This window comes from Acartia tonsa, chromosome 7 (assembly GCF_053477335.1).
Source record: "Acartia tonsa isolate MP-2025a chromosome 7, ASM5347733v1, whole genome shotgun sequence".
Lineage (NCBI taxonomy): Eukaryota > Metazoa > Arthropoda > Copepoda > Calanoida > Acartiidae > Acartia > Acartia tonsa.
In genome coordinates this window covers 23272864-23281583 of record NC_137266.1, presented here as the reverse complement: position 1 = coordinate 23281583, position 8720 = coordinate 23272864, and positions in this window count along the sequence as shown.

The window sequence follows — 8720 nt, the reverse complement described above, 5'->3', positions numbered from 1 at the left end:
TATTCTATGGTATGACAGATATTTTTGTCTAAAGGGGAAATGGTCAAACCTATTTTGAGAATCTAATCTAAACATAAAAGATAAATATATTTTTGGATGAATAGATTTTCATATAAGTAGACGTATTTAAAAAAACCTTAAATAAAAAAGGAGAACCCCATTTCTCCTATCTCCCTTGAAGAGCTTTTCTTAATTCCCCCTTCCCTTCCCTGCATAGGCGTCCAAGGGGGGTGGTAATGGGCCATTTGGCACCCCCAAAATTTTGTGAACAATACCCCCCCTCAAAAAAAAATTACCCCTACCTTGGGTTGCCGTAGGCACTCCCAACGATTTTGGGGGGGGTATTTACCCCCCAAACCATTTTGGGGGGGGGGTAATTACCCCCCCCCCCCCCAAATAAATGTTCTTTAACAAAAATTTTTTGGGGGCGGTATTTCCCCTTGGGTCAAAAACATTTTTTTTTCTCAAAAATATGTGAGCTGTTGTTCATTGGTACACTAATCTAACCTTTAACTTACAAATCAATTTAAGACGTATAAAAATTATAGATCAAATTAAGAAAGGATAAAAATACTTTCAAGATTAGAAGAATTCATGAGCAGATAAAAAAGTATAAAGAGATAGATACAAATTCATTGCACATTGCTGGAGTTAAATGGTGGAATGACAAGGAAAAATCCTAATTACACAACTTTTACATTTTTCTTCTGTCATCTTGGTTTGATTCCAACAAAGCAGGGTCGACAGCTGCATATTTTTATAAACTGCCAATTGTTAAACAAAAGTTCGGTATAGCTGTGTTCATGAAATCTAGATAAATACTGTTTTTAATTTGATTTTTGATATTGGGAACAACTAGAATTTAGGAATATTGAAGTGTTCGTTAATTTGATCTAACTAAAAATATAAATATCTGGCTACAGTTGCGGCTTCAAGACTTCAAAGAAGAAAAGATAACAATTAAGTTGTTGAAACGTTTTGATAATCAACTTATTAAACCAACAAAAAAATCAAAAACAGTAACCAAGTTATTAAACCATCATATAAGAAAACATTTGAATAAAACTTTAGGGACTAGTGTAATATTAGCTTGGTTAGCTCCCCCTCCCTGTTGTCTGATGCAACAAAAAAAAACGTGAACACGATCTAAATAATTTGAATTATTTCAAATCTCACAGAAATTTAAAAATTTAGTGATTTTATTTAGTTGAGAAAATTTTTGAAATTTTGACCTATTTTTTATATTTTACACAATTTTAAATTTAACTTTTTAAAAAAGAAACAAAAAATAAACGTTGAGAAAAAGGATATTAGAATAGAACACATAATCCATGGCTTCGAATATGATTAATATCTGCAGTATCAGAACCGGATCTCAGCCATTCTGAAAAATCAAGTAAAGCATCGTATTTCAAGCAATTCGCCTCGATAAATAAATTCATAAAATTAATACCAGTTTTCAATTTTAAAATCCGTTGAAAACTCTCTATAATACGATGAGATAAATAACTATTATAAGGTGACGTTTGCTAATCTAGAACTAGGTAATATTTTCCGGACCTCTAAATAACAACTTCCATATTTGTGTATATTATGTCAGGGATAAGACAATGGCCGATAAATTGATGTACATCTCCAATAATGATACACTTAAAATTACTTCTTTTTGTAGAGAATGATTAGTAGTTGAAACGTTTGGACACTCAACTTGTTAAACCAACCAAACAAAATTCAATAAGCCAACGAATAAGAAAACGTTAAAACTTTGGGAACTATTGTAAACAGCCCAATGTCCCCTCCCTCCCTGATATAATGTTGTGTTGTAAATATATTTAGGAATATGTAGGCAAAGTTCTCATTTATAGTCAACACATTTCAAAAATGTTCGTTCCATTTTGCATGTTTGTTTATTAGCATAGTGATTCTAATTCGCAACAAGATACTTGAACAAATCAGGGATCTAAAAGTATAAGACAATTGCCGATTAATTGATGTACTTCCCCAATGATGATACACAAAATTACCACTTCTTTAAAGTAAAATTTGTGGTTGGAACGTTTGGATTCTTAACCTAATGAAGCAACCAATCAAATCAACAAACGACCCCAAAGTTGTTAGGCCAACGAACAAAATAACAAAATCATTAATCTTTGGGGATTAGTCACTAGTGTAATATCACTGTTGAAATAATATAAAGGAACTGCTGATTTCAAGATGTTAAATATACACGGAATTAAATGCACACCGATTTGAAAACTTGTAAAGAATGGAAAACTTGGGCCAAGGTCAGATGTACTTGAAAATGTGTTTAGTAAACTCAGGGAGGGTGAATAGTTTTTGTTCTTGTACCAGAATGTAAAATTTTTTATTAGTGATAAAGCTCCAGCTCTAGTCTGTAAATTCTAGTAAATCATATCATAAGACAAAACAATGTTTTAACTATATATATAAACAAGAAATAGAAGTAACCTTAATAAAAGTATCTTTACATTCAGTAATATATTTATTAAGAGATATAAGTTTTCCGGAATTGTAATGTAGGGAGTAGATTTGAAATCTGCATCAAATTTTAAGGATTTTTTATAAAATTCGTTTTTTGTATAATTCTTTATCTAAAAGCGGAAATACAAATTAAGTTAATTAATTTTGACATCTGTGATTGGTGGATTTAAAAAATCTGCGCTCTGATTGGATGTCGTACATCATTCAACCAATTAGAGCGCAGGTAGTTTAAAATCTACCTATCCTATTGGTCAAAATTAATTAACTTAAAATGTATTTTCGCTTTTAGATAAAGAATTTTACAAAAAACGAATTTTATGAAATATCCTTAAAATTTGATGCAGATTTCAAATCTACTCCCTACATTAATATTCCGGAAAACTTATATCTCTTAATATTTATGCGTTCAAAGATAATGCTCTCTCTTAGAACTTAACAGGAATTAAAGTATAAAATAAAACACCACAAAAATTTATTTGTATATGTCCTTATCGAAAGGTAAAATCGTAATTAAATTTCAAAAAGCTCCTTATGACGTCTACTGGACTACCCTTGATCGATTAAAATGTATACTGTCCTGCTGCTTTGGAAATTTAGTCTGTGTATTGGTTATTTTTATTGTGAGTCGTCATTTTTATATGTGCAATATAAAAAACTCCAAAGTTCACCAATTGTTTTGTTATACCCTTCCCCTTCCACAAAATTGCTTCTTTTATGGGTAAAAATCTAAAAGGAGTCAATAAAAACCCCAATTATGAAGCGATGGATTCATTAAAACTCATTTGATTTGTAAAAAATAAAGGCTTTGGACATTTGTTTTGAATGGGTTTTAGATATTCCTAAGGGGTTTATTACTCCCCTTACTGCACCCTCCCTAATTGCAGGTCCTTGTCCTTGAATAAATCTTATCAATATGAATATCAGGGTTACATTTTATCTAAATACTCTTTTTAAAAGCGAAGCTTTTCTATAATTATGACAGGTTAATACGTCCATCTGTCACAAACTCTTTTTGTTAATTTAGACCATAAAGTTAGGTACGATTAAGAAAAAAAGGAACTCCTTAATACTGGTTAATATAAGGTCTCTAAATTTGTTTAAAACATGCTGTTTTTGTATGATATATGTATCCTATTCATCAGATTCCCGGGACAATCCTCGTTTTTATGGATGTTGTCGTCCTTGTTTTCTCCATGAGCAAGATTATTCTTTTGATGCACTTTTACATGCATTTATAGATTTTGTAAGGAAAACAAGTATCATAACACTGTGGCTCAACACGTACCGCATCCACTCGTCGGAGATAGGTTCGAATCTCAGCCCAACGGGCCAACAGGGTAGGGGGAGTGCCTTGACCAAAAAATGCGTAACTAATTACAATGCACATAGGTGGAACATAGTTACATTTAGATCGTGCCCTTTATTACTTTAACATTTGACCCCTCACCATCCAGAATTTTACAATATACACCCCTGGCAAAGATGAAAGGCTGATTTCAGGGTCAATATCTTTGATGATTGAAATATTATCCAGGTGAACTGAAATTAGTTTCCGAATGTGAACACATTTTCCTAGGTGTTTCCCAATCCTATCTCAATATTTGCTACTAGCTAAAAAACCTTCAAACTTCCAAAAAAAAATTCAAAATTTGAAAAATTAAAACTTTGAATGTATAATGTATAAATCGTTAATACATTCAAATTTTGATTTTTTTTGAAGTTTGAAGGTTTTTTAGCTAGTAGCAAATATTGAGAAAGGATTGGGAAACACCTAGGAAAATGTGTTCACATTCGGAAACTAATTTCAGTTCATCATTATCCAGCATATATCTACAAGGATTCAGGGATAGGACATTAGCATAAATGTATGTACCTTCTCATTGATGATGCACAAATTACCCCTTCTGTAGATTACAATTAGTGGTTGAAATGTTTGAACACTCAACTTAATAAACTAACAAATAGAAATCAAATAAAACTATAACGTTATTATAAAACTTTGGGGACTAGTGTAATAAAGATCCCAATGTCCCCTCCCTCCCTGATTTCCCTGCATATATCTACAAGGTTACAGGGATAGGACTATTTTCAAAAAAAATTATTTTTGTAAATTTACAAATTTTACAGAAAGTTTAATAGAAAAAAAAGGATGACAACATCCATAAGAACAAAAACATTGATCGACAAACGGACAAAATATAAGAATTTCCCTGGTAATAAAAAAGAGAGAATATGTATTAGTTCGAATAGATAGTGTTAACCCATTCGTGCCGAGCGCCACTTTTATGGACGTATTGAGCTGAAAATTTCAGGGAAGCTTTATTATGGTAAACACGGAATTCTAATTTTTTTTTGCTCTAGTGGCGTCCACAGGAAAGTTGCAAATAAACCCGGTTCGGCGTCAGTAAAGAAACACATCCAGCATAGGTACCCGTTTTTGGCGGTTTTCCTTGGTATTAAAACATATTTTTTTTTAAATACCCAGTTTTTTGGACCAAAAAAATAAAAATGTCATTTTTGAACGTCCAAAGTGAGTTGTAGAGTAGCTAATACTATGTGTAGTGGGTCTTACTTGAGATACTTGTAAAATAAGCAGAATGACATTTTCGTGATCCTAAACGAGTGGACAGATTTTTATGAAATTAGTACCATTTTAAAGCGTTTATTTTTCTCTATTGATTTTACTTTTATTTGAATTTTTAAGCCCACAAATGACGGATCTCGAGTTTTAATTATGAAACATTTGTACTTATTATATTCTGTTAAAATCTTGTGATATCTCATATGAGGCCATATTTTTCCAAGAAATCAATATACATATAATGCTCCGCATTTATATGTATATTTGACCTTTCTATCATCTACGCGTGTAGGTTTTAGGCGATATTTAACTTATGTACTTTTATAGAGAAGGCTCCAGTTATCCAGGGATTTGGCATCCTCAATGCATCACGGAGATTTCCCCGGCACAACTGAACGTGACTAAACGGGAAACTCAACATACACTCCGGCCTGCTGATATATCCTACGCAGACCTACGTGTATCCCTAGCCATCCCTGCATGATCAGAAACGCCCCCTCAATACTTCAATACTCTCTGTAATTTTCCTATATGTATATTGATATAATATGTATTCATTAATTTTGTGTAAACTATACTTGTCTATTGAAAATACATCAGTTCCGCACAAACAGTTGTTAGTAGAGTATCAACTCCAATTTGTGGGCAGCTATTCCTAGCTGCAATTAATTATCCAGAAACATATAAAATCCCCTGTGGGTACTTGCGTGTAGTATTCGTTATTTAACTTAGCGGAGACGTACAAACGAAGGGAACGAGTTGCTTCGCTCTTGAATCGCTTCAGCCACAACGTTACCATTCCAACGTGAAGTGCCGCCACACCGCTCGAGGCGGGCTTTAATAGTTTTAAAAAAGCTATCTATCACGTCCGATCCGTTACAGTCAAACTGGTGTCAGCTGTGCTTGGATAAACCGCAGTGCTCAACAGGAGATTTACGTGGAAATTACCCCGAGGAACTACGGTAATTTCGGACGATTGTGTACAACCAGACGGTTTTTATGAGAACTGAGATCAGAAAGGACGAAGACCCCTGTGTTTGGAGACCAGTGTGGGACCATTCTGACGTCTGGGACATCAACTTGGTAAAATTTTCTTTAAATTTTGAAGAAATCTCGTTAAGTTTCGGAGATGGCGCAAGCTCAGCAGGCTGCCGATCTAGAACAGTTGAATTTGCAGCGTGCCATTCAAGAGGCACAGGCAGAAGGAGCGCCGAATGAGAACGCTCAGCTCATTGCGCTAGGCAATACCTGGTTGGAGAATCAGCGCCGGAAGCTTAACAAGCAGAATTTTCCCCGGTTTTGCAACCGTGCCGGAGAAGATTGGGACGGCCACAAGACAAAGATGGCCAATGCGTTTAGAATTGCCCGTCATCACCCATCGGATCAAGAGGGCAGGAAAGGCCAATACATCATGAGTCTCGACGGAGAAGCGTTCCAGATGGCCCGAGAAGTCGCCGACAACCAAGATGCGCTCACCCTTGAGCAGGTAATGGATAGGCTGGATGCCATATTCCTAGCACCATCCGATTCAGACATCAACAAGGACGCGTATAAGCAGTTGTCACAGGGCAAGAACGAGATTCCGCAGACGTACCTTGCTAAGAAAGAGCAGATGTGGTTGAAGGCCTACTCCCCAGACAACCGTGATCCAGGTCAATTCCGGAAAGAGGTAACCCTTGGTTTACGCCATCGAGAGGTACGGAAAAGAGTTTTCTGTCAGCTACCTAGTATTACCAGCATGGGTGTCCTACGGAATGTTATTATGAACGAGATTGCCACGCAGCGCCAACTTATTCACCATGGAGATGCTGAGGATACCTCCATGGATGGCCTCGCCACGTCCAACCGTGTCATCTATCGCAACGACGGCACCGAGGATATGGAGGTCAACGCTGTCGGAGATGGAACCAGTAGCGTCAAGTGCTACAATTGTAACCAGACTGGCCATTATTCGCGTAATTGCCCCAAGAAGAAGCAGCAAGCGAGTAAGGGTACGGGTGGTGCCACCAAAGACAAACCGAAAGACAACTGTCGGAGGTGTGGCACGCCTGGCCATTGGCAGAAGACGTGTACTATTCCTGAGGACCGGCTGGCGAACGTGCGCAAGAGAAACCAGGAGAAGAACGCCAACAGCGGCGGACGCGGCCGACAGCAGCAAGATCGTGGCCGGCACGCCGTGCGAGAGATGCGTACCAATGAACCTGGAGACGCCGACAGTGGCATAGGAGATGATGACCAGGCGCAGTTCTATGGGGATGTCAACTGTCTGGAAGCAGTTGGCCACAGAAGCAAGATTTCAAAAAATGTGAGAGAGGGCTCCCGTCGGTAGGTCGGAGTCCCTCAGCAGCTGTAGACCCTACCACCCTCAATCAGATGCAAGGACGACGAGGCGCCCGGGCCATGGTCAAGATCAGCCTGCGTGCAAATGGACCGACTGTGCGGACCTATGGTCTCATCGATACCGGTAACAAGTTGCACGAAGGAGTCGCCGTAAATGAGGAGTTAGCCCGGAAACTACAGTTGCCGATTGTTCCTTGCGATTTAACAGTGGGAACAGCGGCGAATGGCGGAGATATGGACGTCATCGGCCGTGTTTACAACATCAGCGTCATCTTGGGAGATGACTGTCCTAGCTACATTCGAGAGGCATTGGTTATACCTGAGCTTCGCACCCCCATAAATCTTGGGTGCAAGTGGGTCGAGGAGATTCGTGGAGTTCTAGATTATTCATCACCGGTGCAGGCGGCGTTAGTCGTGAAGCAGACGAGAGTTCCGCTTGTGCAGTCCATCGACTACGAGGTTCCAAGCGCCTCAGAAGACGAAGAGCGGTCTGGAAAACCGCCGGGGGAGCACTCGCCCCCCAATCCTCAGATAAGTGTTTCATTACGAGCCTTCGAGGAATTGAATGCAGAAATAAGTAGCTATAGTAGTGCCTTAAATGTTTGTAAACCCACTTTTAAAGAATTATGTAAAGCAGAAGATAATTTTGCGAATGGTAATGTGCACCATTCACGTGAGTTTTTAGCACTTAAACCGGATTCCGTCGAATCATATGTTGCGCAACTTTCTTTTAAGCACAAAGCAAAAGCAGATTTTGAGCGCAAAAACGTTTGGACACGTAATGTCAAGGGACCGCTTCGTAATTCCCAAGGGCCGGCCGTTCGTTTGAAAACCGTCGCAGTAGGTAAGCGGCCGCGCCCTGTCCGTTTGTCCGTCCAAGCGACTAGGATTCTCGCGCCAGAGTCAGTGTCTGTCGTGAATTTTCTTCCTAGCCGAGAACTCCGACCGCAAGCGACTGTCATGGTAGAAGAGACCGTTTTAGATGATAGTCCAGTGCGTGTGTTGGAAGGAGTATACAGAGCCCAACAAAATGGGATTGTCCGCATCCCTGTCGTCAATTTGCAGGAGCAGCCGTGCATTGCATCGGCCGGGTGTGTGTTCACCGCCGAGATTTGTGAGGACAGCAGTATGGTGATCAACACCGAGAGCTTGGTGTTGAGAGAGCCCCACGAAGTTATTCAGTCAATGTCCGAGAGCAAGGCGAGCGACCCCACCAAGCCCATGACGAAGGAGCAGATGGAGAACCCCACGTTCAAGGAAGTATGGGAAGACCTGGAGATGGAGGACAACGAGCTAC